General features: G+C 33.0%; 1 long non-coding RNA gene and 1 pseudogene across 1 annotated transcript; one reads left to right on the forward strand and one right to left on the reverse strand.

The window, feature by feature from the left end:
* The first annotated feature begins 6 nt into the window (after positions 1 to 6).
* LOC107492974 (uncharacterized) lies at positions 7 to 1,032 on the forward strand. The gene is made up of 2 exons (XR_001592888.3): positions 7 to 632; positions 748 to 1,032. It is a non-coding gene; the product is annotated as an uncharacterized LOC107492974 (long non-coding RNA).
* An 8,409-nt stretch (positions 1,033 to 9,441) lies between these two features.
* The window catches only part of LOC110280888 (serine carboxypeptidase-like 50), a 28,196-nt pseudogene continuing 23,492 nt past the window's right edge, over positions 9,442 to 14,145 (reverse strand).

The raw sequence follows: 14,145 nt of genomic DNA on the forward strand, positions 1-14,145 counted from the left end.
CTCTCTACAGTATAAGATTGAGTATCCATACTTCAATGGCAGTCATCTTCTTATGGACTAACTTATCCTGTTCAAAACAACTTATAATCGGAAGTTCCTGCCAGAGCTACTATCTCTCCTAAAAAAAGGCAACTCCGAATAGCATATCTTCTCAGGAGACTGAAGACAAAACTATATTGACTTCTGCATATGTGAAATAATTAGTAACATTAACATAATGATGCATTCGAATATTCTTGTGCATTCTGATATAGTGATATTGGAATATATAGATGAAAACTGATTAAGAGTCCTAGTCATCTTAATTATCCTCTTAATTTCTAAATGAAGAAAGTTTAATTTTTATCTTTTTTATGTTTTCAAAAAATAACATATATATTTGAATTTTACTTATTTTAGTATTAGTAAGATAAATTAGGACTCTCAATCATTACTCGGATGAACACTAGCTAATATGCTCATATGATTTTGTTGCTTTTAGATTAACGGAAATGTCTCCAAGGAGGAAGTATTTGCTCAAATTGACAGTGCACTTACGAGTCTTCTGGAACAAAGGAAGGCTGCATCAGGATCTGTGGCCGCTTAGATTAGCATCTTTTGACATTTTGATCTATCCTGACGTCCTGCTCTTGGTAACGGATTTTATGATTTATTTATATAATGACTTAATAAAAGACTTCATGCAAAGTAGGCTGCCCGTAAAGACTGATTGGTTAAAATTGTCTCATGGCTTTGCATCCTTTGTAGAAAGCATTGTGATTGGCTACAACCATACATGAAGACTTGTGATCATAAATTGCACGGTATGCTTTGGAAGTTTACTTTCTAAGATAGTGGTTGAAGATTTTTTTTTTTTAAATTTTGAATGCAATGAGCCAATGAGGAGCATGTAAATGGAGGATTTGGTAGATTATGTTTGTTTCCGGTTGTTGTTTGGTTGGTATGTTGTGTCCTTTATCATTTTCTATAGATTAATTGATGATTGAATGTATTTGTTCGACCAAAAGAAATAAAAAGAAATCATTTGTTCGATGTTCTTGAATAAAAAAAGAAGGATTTGTCTATCATGGGGAAAGTATAAAGTGGCTCTTTAAGGTCTAAAGAGAATATGCTATTTTTGTGGTTGTGATGATTTCTTACACTATGTTTTTATATGCATGAATGACTTCTAAGTTAGTAAAATTATAATGAATAAATTAAAAAATGGCCCAATTATACTAATAATTTTAAGGCGTAATAAATTTAGTGAAAGAAAAATGTGGGTTTTTTGAGATTAACATATATTTAGTAAAATTAATTTATTAAATAGGTTACCTATATATCGATCATAATTTAATTTTACTCCTTTTAAAATTAATAAAAAATATATTAGCCAAATATATATTCTTAATATAAAACTAGTTTTATTTTCCGTGCTTTGCACAAGAATTTAAATTATAATCGTAAATAAATATTATTTAATATGAATATAAATTAATTTATTTTAAAATAATTGATGATATATATTTTTTTAGTATGTAAATAATAATATTTGATGTGTAATTTACTAAAAGTTTATTTATTATTATTTTTTTAAAAACTGTAGCATGAAAAGATAGTAACTTTATTTTTTATTAGTTAAAAAATTATCCGTATTTTTTTATTATGCAATTAACTTGATTAATAATTTTTATTATTGTTTTCCTACCAAAAAAATATCAACTTATATTATTCATATATTTTTTTAAAACTAATAAGTAAAAAGATATTAGTATTATTATATTTGTTATTCTAGATAATTGGGTTTATTTGGGGTTGAAAATTACACAAATGTTGTTAGAAATGAAAAATTCAATTTTAATTTTTACTTGATAATTGGGTCTTACACTATTTGGTTAGAAATGAAAAATTCGATTTTAATTTTTACAAGACTAAAATACTTTTTTAGTTTAATTTAAATGATTAAGATATCATCTTTAAAACTTAAACAAAAATAAATTTTTAGTATTAATTTTGAAAAATACTAACCCTTCAAGTCTAAGGATGTTTAATTGTATTTGAAAATTAGTATTTGAATTTCATTATAAAAACTAAAATTTTTGTAGAATTTATTTTAAAAGACTAAAAAACTTTTTAACATTAATTTTAAAAAGACTAAATTAACGAAATTATTCATTTATATTGTATAATTGTATTAGAAACTATAAATTTTATATATATAAAAAAGACTCAAATAATCTTATACTAAACTTTTAAAAGATTAAATTAACTTTTTTAGGATTAATCTTATTAAATGGCTAAAATACGCTTTTATAATGAAATTTGTTTAATATATACTAAGAATTATAAATTTAAATTTTTAAAAAAACTAAAATACTCATATGATTAATGTTTAAGAGAATAAAACAATCTTTGAAGATTAATTTGAAAAAAATATTAAAATATCATCGTAAGATTATTAATCTATACTATTTGATTGTATTAGAATTTGAAAATTTAAATATAATTAAAAAAACTAAAATACTTTTGTAGTTTATATTTAGAGTACTAAAATATCTTTTAATATGAACAAAATTAAATTATTCTTATAGAATTAATTAAAATTGTTTGATTATATTAGAAATGAAAAAAATTAACTGTTAAAAGATTAAAATAATTTTATTAGAATTTATTTTAAATTTAGTTATATTAAAGATTGTAATTTAACTTTTAAAAAGAATAAAATATCTCTGTAATTAATTTGCATACTTATATTTTTTAATTGAATTATTGAAAAAATATTAGACTATAATAAGACTTTCTTTAAAAAAGTGATAAAAATTGTTGAGACTCAATAACACATACAAATAAAAATCATCATTGATTTGAGCACACAAAAATGTGCGTGTAAAGCTGTAATGTTGTGCACGTCACCAAAAATTTGGATTCATAAGATAAAATTATAAAAAGCTCAAAAACCTGTATTTTTTAGAGAACCCCAACATTATCTCTAATTCTATTATTTACCTTGGTCCTTTAAGCACCCAAATATACTTTCACCATCCTAAAAAGCTCCATGAACTTTATCATTACTGAAAGAATGAAAGTATCTGTCGCAACGTTTACTTTTAATTCTAAATTATTTTAATATTTTTTCAAATGCTTAATGACACTTGGCATCAATTTATTAGACATTCTATGCCCCTCTTCAGAAGAATTCTCATATCCCGTGAGCAACCACTAAAAGTATTGTTCTTCCAATGCATAAAGCAATTTTCAATTACACTTGTGTTACATTTCAAAAAAAAAAATTACACTTGTGTTAAAACAGAAAATCTATTTTTCTACAGTTGTAGGTTCTCTAAGATCCCATGATACAAAAAATTGAGTCATTTTAATGCTAATTAGTAATTTGTCCTAAATTGTTTTTTATTTGTACATATCTTTGTGTCTAAATATATTTTTATGCTAAAGTATCCCTTTATTTTCAATTTATATATACTTATATAGTACCAAATACACCTTAAAAAATTAAATAATGTAAATTAACTGTTGTAAAATAAATTAAAGGTATACTAAATATAAGATGTATAAATAGAAGACTCTAATATTAATATAATTAGCTTAATAAAAATTATTCATATATTTATAATTAGTAACAAAAGAAAGAGAGAGAAACTATTCATACAGAATAAAGAGAGAGAAAGATGTTTTTAGTAATATAAAGGAAGAGAGAGGATTTTATTATTGCTGTGTATCTTCCCTTTGCCTTAGTACATGTATTTATAGGCACATAAAATTTACGTTTCAAACTTCTTCATTCTAAGAATTTATTTCCTTCAGCATAGGGAAAATGTGCATGGGCATCCATCATCCTTATCTATCCATGTCACAACACTCCCCCTTGGATGACCATTTAGGATTATTGCCTCGTTAAAACCTTAATAAAGAAAAACCCAGTGGGAAAAAACTTTAGTGAAGGAAAAAGAGTACAATATCCTTTAGTGATGGGGACTGCCTTATTAAAAACCTTGTCAAGAAAAATCCAATGGGAAAAAAACCTGACTAAAGGAAAAAGAGTACAGTCTTCCCTTCTTGTCGACATCATTTGATGTCTCGAAATCGGCGCATCCCAATCTCATGTACCAATCTTTCAAAGGAATTTTGGGAGTGACTTTGTTAATAAATCTGCTAGATTGTCACTTGAACGGATCTGTTGGACATCAATTGTCCCTTGATTTTGAAGATCATGAGTGAAGAAGAATTTGGGAGAAATATGCTTTGTTCTATCGCCTTTGATGTATCCACCTTTAAGTTGAGCAATGCACGCTGTATTATCTTCAAACAGGACAGTTGGAGCTATCTTATGATCAATCAGTCCATATAATGACAGAATATATTGGATCAAACTCCTGAGCCAAAAACACTCGCGACTTACTTCATGAATCGCTAGTATTTCGGCATGATGAGAAGATGTTGCAGCAATCGTCTGTTTTGTGGACCTCCAAGATATAGCCGTTCCACCATATGTGAACAGATATCCTGTTTGAGATCTCCCTTTATGTGGATCAGACAAGTATCCAACATCTGCATAACCAACTAATTGTGACTTGGATCCATAGGGATAAAACAATCTCATATCAACCGTTCCATGAAGATATCAAAAAATTTGTTTGATTCCACTCCAATGACTTCTGGTTGGAAAGGAATTATATATTGCTAGTAAATTCACCGCGAATGATATGTCAGGTCGCGTATTAGTAGCAAGATACATTAGCGCTCCAATTGTACTAAGATATGGTACTTCAGAACCAAGGATATCTTCATTTTCTTCTTTAGGACGAAATTGATCCTTTTCCACATCCAAAGATCTTATGATCATTGGGGTACTTAATGGATGTGACTTATCCATATAAAATCTTTTCAAAATTTTCTCTGTGTATGTTGTTTAATGAATAAAGATCCCATTTTTTATATACTCGATCTACAGGCCAAGACAAAATTTAGTCCTTCCAAGATCTTTCATCTCAAACTCTTCTTTTAGAGTTTTTATAATTGTTGGAATCTCTTCAAGAGTCCCAATGATATTTAAATCATCAACATACACAGCAATTATAATGAATCCAGATGCAGTTTTCTTTATGAAAACACACGGACATATATCATCATTCTTGAATTCGTTTTTGGCCAAATATTCAGTAAGACGATTATACCACATTCGTCTAGATTGATTTAGATCATATAAAGATCTTTGCAATTTGACTGAGTATAACCCTTGCGAATATTCATTGGATGGTTTAGATATCTTTAGTCCTTCAAGGACTTTCATATAGATATCCCGATCTAATGAGCCATATAAATAGGCTATTACCACATCCATTAAATGCATATGCAGTTTATGATATGCAGATAAACTGACCAAATAATGCAATGTTATCGTATCCACTACATGGGAATACGTTTCTTCATAATCTATACCGGGCCTTTGTGAGAAACCTTGTGCCACAAGTCGGGCTTTGTAGCACAAAACTTCATTTTTCTCATTTCGTTTTCTCACAAATACCTACCTGTATCCAACAGGTTTTACATCTTCTGGTGTACGGACTATAAGTCCGAAGACTTCACGTTTTGCAAGTGAGTCTAATTCAGCCTTCATGGCTTCTTTCCATTTTGGTCAATCATTCTTTTATCGACATTCTTCGACTGATCTTGGCTCAAGATCATTACTTTCATGCATGATATTTAATGCCACATTATATGCAAATATTTCATTGACAATTGTCTTATTTCGGTCCCATTTCTCTCCTGTAAAGACATAATTTATCGAGATCTCGTCATTTTCACAATTTTCAGGTACCTGAACGTCTTCTGGCGTTAACATTATATCAGAATTTTGGACAACTGTAAGTGTCTCTACTATGTCTTTTTCAACAGGAATCGTATTTACCTCTTTTCTTTTCCGAGGATTTTTGTCTTTGGAACCAACAGGTCTGCCACGCTTCTGGCGTGAATTTGCTTCAGTGGCTACTTGTCCTATTGGGACATCAATTCAAATTGGGGTATTTTTCGCTAGTATATAAGATTTGGTTATCCTCTTTATATCGAAAAATGCATCAGGCAATTCATTTGTTATTCTTTGCAAATGTATAATCTTTTGAACTTCTAGTTCACATTGCCCTGATCGAGGATCTAAATGCATCAACGATGATGCATTCTAATTAAGTTCCTTTTCAAGAAGCTTATTCTCTCCCCCTAATGTTGAAAATTTTGATTCATCAAAATGACAATCCACAAACCGGGCTTTAAATACATCTACAGTTTGTATCTCAAGATACTTCACTATAGAGGGAGAATCATATCCAACATATATCCCCAATTTTCTTTGCGGTCCCATTTTGGTGCGTTAGGTGGTACAATGGGAACATATATCGCACACCCAAATATTCTTAAATGGGAAACATTTGGCTGCTGGCCAAAAGCTAATTGCATAGGAGAGAACTGATAATAACTCGTTGGCCTCAAACGAATAAGTGCTGCGGCATGTAAAATAGCATGCTCCCAAACCAAGGTTGGGAGATTTGTTCTCATAAGTAAGGGTCTAGCAATTAATTAGAGGCATTTAATAAGTGATTCTACTAACCCATTTTGTGTGTAAACATAAGCTACTGGATGTTCAACACTTATTCCATTAGCCATACAATAAGCATCAAAAGTTTGGGAAGTAAATTCACCAGCATTATCAAGACGAATTGCTTTGATTGGATTTTCTGGAAATTGTGCTTTTAATCGAATAATTTGAGCCAGTAATCTCGCAAACGCCAGGTTGCGAGAAGATAATAAGCACACATGTGACCATCTCGAAGATGCGTCTATCAGGACCATAAAATATCTAAAAGATCCACATAGTGAATGAATAGGTCCACATATATCACCTTGAATCCTTTCTAGCAATCCAGGGGACTCAAATTCAATCTTTACTGGTGATGGCCTTAAAATTAACTTTTCTTGAGAACATGCAGCACAACAAAATTCACTAGATTTAAGAATCTTCTGGTTCTTTAGTGAATGTCCATGAGAGTTTTCAATAATTCTCTTTATCATGATTGTTCCCGAATGACCCAATCTATCATGCCAAGTTATGAATTTATTTGGGCTAGTAAACTTCTGGTTTACAATGGCATGTGATTTAATTGCACTAATATTGGTATAATACAATCCAGATGAAATTGAGGGTAACTTTTCTAATATAACCTTCTTATTTGAATCATGAGTTGTGATACATAAATACTCATGATTTCACTCATTCATTGTCTCAACATGATATCTATTTCGGCGAATATCTTTGAAACTCAACAAGTTCCTCAGGAACTTGGTAGATAATAGTGCATTATTTATTATAAATTTTGTTTCTCCAGGAAACAAAATTATAGCTCTTCCGGAGCCTTCTATCACATTGCCCGAGCCAATAATAGTATTAACATATTCATCTTTTGGCACAAGATGGGTAAAATATATATTAATTTTAAGAATAGTGTGTGAACTCGCACTATTTGCAAGGCAAATATCTTTAGAATATGTCCTTGCCATTTTTCTTCAAAAACAAATGATAATAATAATAATAAAATGAGTAGAAGTACATGCACAGTAAAATTATTCATATGAATACTTAACAAACACATACATATATCAAACTATTCCATCATTGATCAAATAGCCAATATTTCCTTCAGGATCCTCAAAGAAATTAGATACATCATAATGAATGGTGGAATTTTCATAATTTGAAACAAAATTTGTTTCCTTTCCTTTGTCATCCTTTTTCAAGGATACTTGATAAAGATCAACTAGGTGCCTTGGGGTACAACAGGTACGTGACCAATGGCCCTTTCCGCTACAACGGAAGCATTTATCCTCAATTGATTTACTTTGCCCATTGTTTATTTCTTTATCCCACTTCTGGTGAGATCCTTTCTTATGAATATAATTTCTTTTCCTTCCATAACTTTTCTTGTTATCAAAATCTTGCCATTTACCTGTTTTGGGGTTATAATTTGCCGCATTTACTTCAGAAAATGGGGCGGCGCCAGCTGGGCGCCCCTTCCTGATTTCTTAAGAGTAACTCATTGTTGCGTTCAGCAACAAGAAAACAAGAAATTAGCTCAAACAAAACTTTTAAATCCTTTTTCTCGATTGCTATTGCAGGAGTACATTCGAGGCATGGAAGGTCGATAAAGTTTTCTCTAACATATTGAGCTTGAGGAGGTATCACCTCTTTTGATGATTGTACCTTTCTTCAAGGTCTTTCCACAGATCTGCAGGATCTTTTAATGTGGGATATTCATTTTTCAATCATACGTCAAGATGACGACGAAAGAAAATTATGGCTTTGGCTATATCCTTCTGGGATGTATTATTTTCAGCCTTAATGGTATCTCCAAGATCCATTGAATCAAGATGGATTTTAACATCTAGTATCCATGATAAATAATTATTTTCAGATATATCAAAAGCATTATATTCAAGATGAAAGAGATTCGCATAATAAAAATTTGTTACCTGAAGTCTTCCTAAAATTTCTTTAGAGTTTCGTGCTGATAACGTGTTGTAAAATAAATTAAAGGTATACTAAATATAAGATGTGTAAATAGAAGACTCTAATATTAATATAATTAGCTTAATAGAAATTATTCATATATTTATAATTAAGAACAAAAGAAAGAGAGAGAGAAACTATTCATAGAGAATAAAGAGAGAGAAAGATGTTTTTAGTAATAAAAAGGAAGAGAGAGGATTTTAGTATTGCTGTGTATCTTCTCTTTGCCTTAGTACATGTATTTATAGGCACATAAAGTTTACGTTTCAAACTTCTTCATTCTAAGAATTTATTTCCTTCAGCATAGAGAAAATGTGCTTCTCATAAATGGGCATCCATCATCCTTATCTATCCATGTCACAACATTAACTAGTTTATTAACTTTCCTTTTATACAAGTTCAATCAAGCAGAATAATTTTGATATTTTCAATTTAGCACTGAACAAAATATGAAATTGCGTGTCTAAAGATCTCTGAGAAATGTTGCAGGAAGTAGTGAACCCAATTCAGTACTTGGGAAGTTTGTAATTTTGTATGAAACGATAAATGAATTGAATATATATAGCGCTACTACATAAACGGTTACAATCCAAAGCGATCAAAGAATATGGAGCATTAACTTTGCTGCAATAAGTTGCACACATTTATAATTATATTCATGCAGTTTCTACAGATGTTGTTAAGGATGAAAATGTGATTTGTTTCAGCAAAATGACTACTATAGAAGCATAAATAATAACTAAGCCAACAAGAAATTCACTTCCAATACGTAATTTAAATCACAAAGTTAACTTTTTTATTGGTACATAAAGAAGTGGAAGTTGTCCCTAAACCAAGAGTTGTTCAGTTCCTGCTAACGAAATTACAACACTTATGATTCAATACTTCAATCACAATGAATTTCTTGACTCATTTTCATGATGTTGCAGACTTTGAAACAAACATTTTTCAAGGACCCAATCTTCAATCATTGCTTGAGACGTCACAGGTTGATCAGAAGGTAAAAGAAGCCCTGCCCCCAACACCACAACATTAGTGAGTGACTTCCATTGTTGGACATAGCCAACAAGCTCTCCGTTCACCTTCCATATCTTCCTCTCTGCATTCAAACAATCCTCAATCTCTTCCCACTTCATCGTCTTCACCCACGCCTCGACCTGAACCACTCCATCCTGAATATCATGCTGACCTTGATATAACAACACCCTAGTGTTCCTCACCAAAACCTCTACCATGTACCTCACACTCTTCATCACATCAGCATGTAACACACGCCAACCACATCGCTGCATCCTTCAAACACAAGTGACTCATTCTTCACCCCTAAGGCCTTCTTAGCTTCCACATTGTTCAAGAATTTATCAACTACATCATCGCCATATGGCTTTTTCCTTGTGTAATCAAACAAAGTAGCTGATGCGTGAGCATCTTTCCTATCTTTTCCTAGTGAATTTGCATCCAATTCGTTGAGTTTAATAAAGAATTAATTATCCTTTAGCCAAAGATGGATGCTACTTTGAGTTTTGCAATTTTATTTATTTTAGGTAGCATTCGATTGGATATGATGGAGTTTCTGCAGCACAAGAACAAAAGGAGATGGTAGCGAGGAGCGATGCGTACGCGTGCCTGACGCGTGCGCCTGATTTGGAGATATCCATGGCAACGCGTGCGCGTGACTGACGCGTACGCGTGATTTGAAGATTTGCTCAGCGACGTGTACGCGTGACCGACGCGTCCGCGTGACTCGCAGAAAAGACCATCGACGCGTACGCGTGACTGACACGTACGCGTGACATGCGCCACGTGCAGAAAACGCAGAAAATGCTGGGGTGATTTTTGGGCCCCATTTTAGCACCCAAGTTAGGTACAGATCTAGTGAAACCAAGTGGTCCCCACGTTACAAGACGCGGAGTAGTTAGTTAATTCTGATTTAAATTCAAATTTGATTTTAAAATAGGAAAAGATATTATCTTAATTTTAAATATTAGATTTTTAAATTAATTAGGATTAGTTATAAAAAGGGGAGACTTCTCTTCTATTAGGTAGATTCCATTAGGGGGATTCTATTAGGGAATTCTATACAAATTTACATTCCGCATTCCATGAGCAACTAATCCTCCACTGTTAAGGTTAGGAGCTATGTCCATTTGTATGGATTGATTTTATTGCTTTTTCTATTTTAATTTATGCATGGATTTATAATTTAAGAATTGTTTTCGCTCTTTATTTTATGAATTTGGGTGGAACAGAAGTATGACCCTCTTTCTAATTAAGTTCTTGTATAACTTGGAAAAGCTCTATACTTGAACAACGGCTTGAAAACAAATTTTCTTAAATTTTAATTATCTGAATTTAATAGGATACATGACATATAGTCCTTTTATTTCTTAGGTAATTAGAGTTTTTGTGGCATATAAACTAGAAATTGATTATCACCCTCTAATTGGAATTAATTGACCAAGGAATTGGCAGTTAATGAATTTTAGAGGAGACTAGGAAGGTATAAGGAATTAGGGTCTAGTCACATACAGTTTGCCATAAATTAAATCCTACATAATTAAAATAGTTAGTAAGAAAAGTAAATCCGGAAAAATAGATAACTCTGAAGCCTTAACTGCCTTCTCAATATTTTATTCCCAACTTATTTATCTGCCTATCTTTAATATTCTAAATTTATTGTTAATGCTTTTGAACTTCCAAACACTATTTTCTGTTTGTCTAACTAAGCCTATCAAACACTATTGTTGCTTAATCCATCAATCCTCGTGGGATCGACCCTTACTCACGTAAGGTATTACTTGGTACGACCCGGTGCACTTGCCGGTTAGTTTGTGGGTTGTAAAATACCGCATCAAGTTTTCTGCATCAAGAAGAAGAAGAGCACCCGACGCGCAAGCATCGCTGACGCGTACACGTCATATGCATGTGCGTGAAAAATAAAATTTGACAGAGAGATGCGTGGGAGTGGCGCAGGAATGACTCCTTTCGCACAAACAAGCCCACGCGTACGCGTACCCTACGCGTGCGCGTCATTCATGATTTTGGCACTCCACGCGTATGCGTTAGTGACGCGTACGCGTGACCTTAAAAATCGACGTAAATAAGTGTTTGGACAGAGAGTTGTGCTTGTTTGGGGCTGAAAGTGTGCTAGACATACAAAATTGACCACGCATACGCGTCCCTGATGCCTACGCGTTATTTGACGAAACGGCCATCCACGCGTGCGCGTGCATGACGCGAACGCGTCGTATGCCAATATTGGTTCCCTAGCCACGCGAACAGAGAGTTGTGCGTACGCGCAGCTGCCTTCGCGTGAATCGCGCAAAACCCAGGGCACACGGACGCGTGCCTAACGCTTACGCATCATTAAGAAAATTCCGTGACCCACGCGTACGCGTGCTACAGGCGTACGCGTCGCCTGCGCCGTACAACTCCACTAGTTTGCCGCCCAAGATTCAATTTTCTTTTCCCTCTCCCAATCCTAATTCTCTCTTGTTCTTTTATCCTTTTCTTTTTCTTTCATCATAATATTTGTCTCTTTCTATTTTCAGTTCTTCTTTGCTTGAGGACAAGCAAACCATTAAGTTTGGTGTTGACGCTTCGCTTAAAGGTTTTCTGTTTATTCCTATGGCACTAAAAGAGAGGCGAATCATCTTCACGGAGGAGCACAACCTGAAGAATAAAGTGACCGCTAGGATAACTAAGGTGGTTGAGTTCCTTTCATATTTTTTATTCCTCCCCTCTTTCTATGTTATGTTCCAGTTTTCTGCTATTTTGCGTTGTTTGTTGCATGATCCTTTATTAGTGAGAATCCTAGGTCTAGTTTAGTTTTCCCTTAATTGCTTTAATTCTGAAAAGATGTCTCATGTATTACTCACTGAGCTTGAATTCAAATAAAAAATACAGAAGTGATGTATTGCATGAGAAATTGAGTTAATTTTAAAAGTAGTCTTATTTACTTAAATGTGATGGTATTTTCTATAATTCTGAATGCATGACATGAACAATGCATATTTTTTATAGTGAAGTTTATGAATGTTAAAATTGTTAGCTCTTGAAAGAATGATGAAAGAAGAGAAATATTATTAATAGTCTGAAAAATCATAAAATTGATTCTTGAAGCAAGAAATAGTAGTGAAAAACACAAAGCTTGCGAAAAAAAATTAAATAAAAAAAAGAAAAGAAAAAAACAAGCAGAAAAAACCAATAACCCTTTAAATTAAAAGGCAAAGGGTAAAAAAGATCCAATGCTTTGAGCATTAATGGATAAGAGGGCCCAAAGGAATAAAATCCTGGCCTAAGCAGCTAAATTAAGTTGTCCTTAACCATGTGCTTGTGGCGTGAAGGTGTCAAGTGGAAAGCTTGAGACTGAGCGGTTAAAGTTGTGATCCAAATCAAAAAGAGTGTGCTTAAGAACTCTGGGCACCTCTAACTGGGGACTCTAGCAAAGCCGAGTCACAATCTTCAAAGGTTCACCTAGTTATATGTCTGTGGCATTTATGTATCCGGTGGTAATACTAGAAAACAAAATGCTTAGGGTCACGGCCAAGACTCATAAAGTAGCTGTGTTCAAGAATCAACATACTAAACTAGGAGAATCAATAACACTATCTGAATTCTGAGTTCTTATGGATGCCAATCATTCTGAACTTCAAAGGATAAAGTGAAATGCCAAAACTATTCAGGATTGCAGTTGTAAACCCCACTATAAGAAGAGACATGGGGTTAATCGAACTCTCATTCTCATGCAAATTCACATCCTAAGCTTATATTAGTTTTGGTTGCTTGAGGACAAGCAACAGTTTAAGTTTGGTGTTGTGATGCGTGAGCATCTTTCCTATCTTTTCCTAGTGAATTTGCATCTAATTTGTTGAGTTTAATAAAGAATTAATTATCTTTTAGCCAATATGGATGCTACTTTGAATCTTTTGCAATTTTATTTATTTTAGGTAGCATTCGGCTGGATATGATGGAGTTTCTGCAGCACAAGAACAAAAGGATATGGCAGCGAGGAGCGACACGTACGCGTGCCTGACGCGTGCGCGTGATTTGGAGATATCCATGGTGACTCGTGCGCGTAACTGACGTGTACGCGTGATTTGAAGATTTGCTCAGCAACGCGTACACGTGGCTGACGCGTCCGTGTGACTCGCAGAAAAGACCATCGACGCGTACGCGTGACATGCGCCTGATGATTAGATTTTTGACGGTTTAGAATTTCACTAATGAAATCTCGTTGTAAAGTATAGTTTCTAAACCAAACAATAATCCTTTCATACAAAAAGTTGTTTGTCACTAGTACAAACCCCTAAAATTTATAAACCGAAGTATTGGACCTCGGGTCGTTCTCCCTAGGAATTGTAATGAAGTGTCTTGTTATTGGTTGTGAGTTATATTTGGGGTTTTTTAAAATTTTAGACAAGAAATATAAATGGCAAAGAAAATAAACTAACAACTATAAAAGGCTCTTGGCAAGGTATGAAAATTAGAAGTCCTATCCTAGTTATCCTTCTCAATTGTGATGAGAATTGTTCATTGCTACCACTTAGTTAACCCTTACTAAATAAAGGAAAGTCAAGTGGATGAATTGACTT

This window comes from Arachis duranensis, chromosome 1 (assembly GCF_000817695.3).
Source record: "Arachis duranensis cultivar V14167 chromosome 1, aradu.V14167.gnm2.J7QH, whole genome shotgun sequence".
NCBI lineage: Eukaryota > Viridiplantae > Streptophyta > Magnoliopsida > Fabales > Fabaceae > Arachis > Arachis duranensis.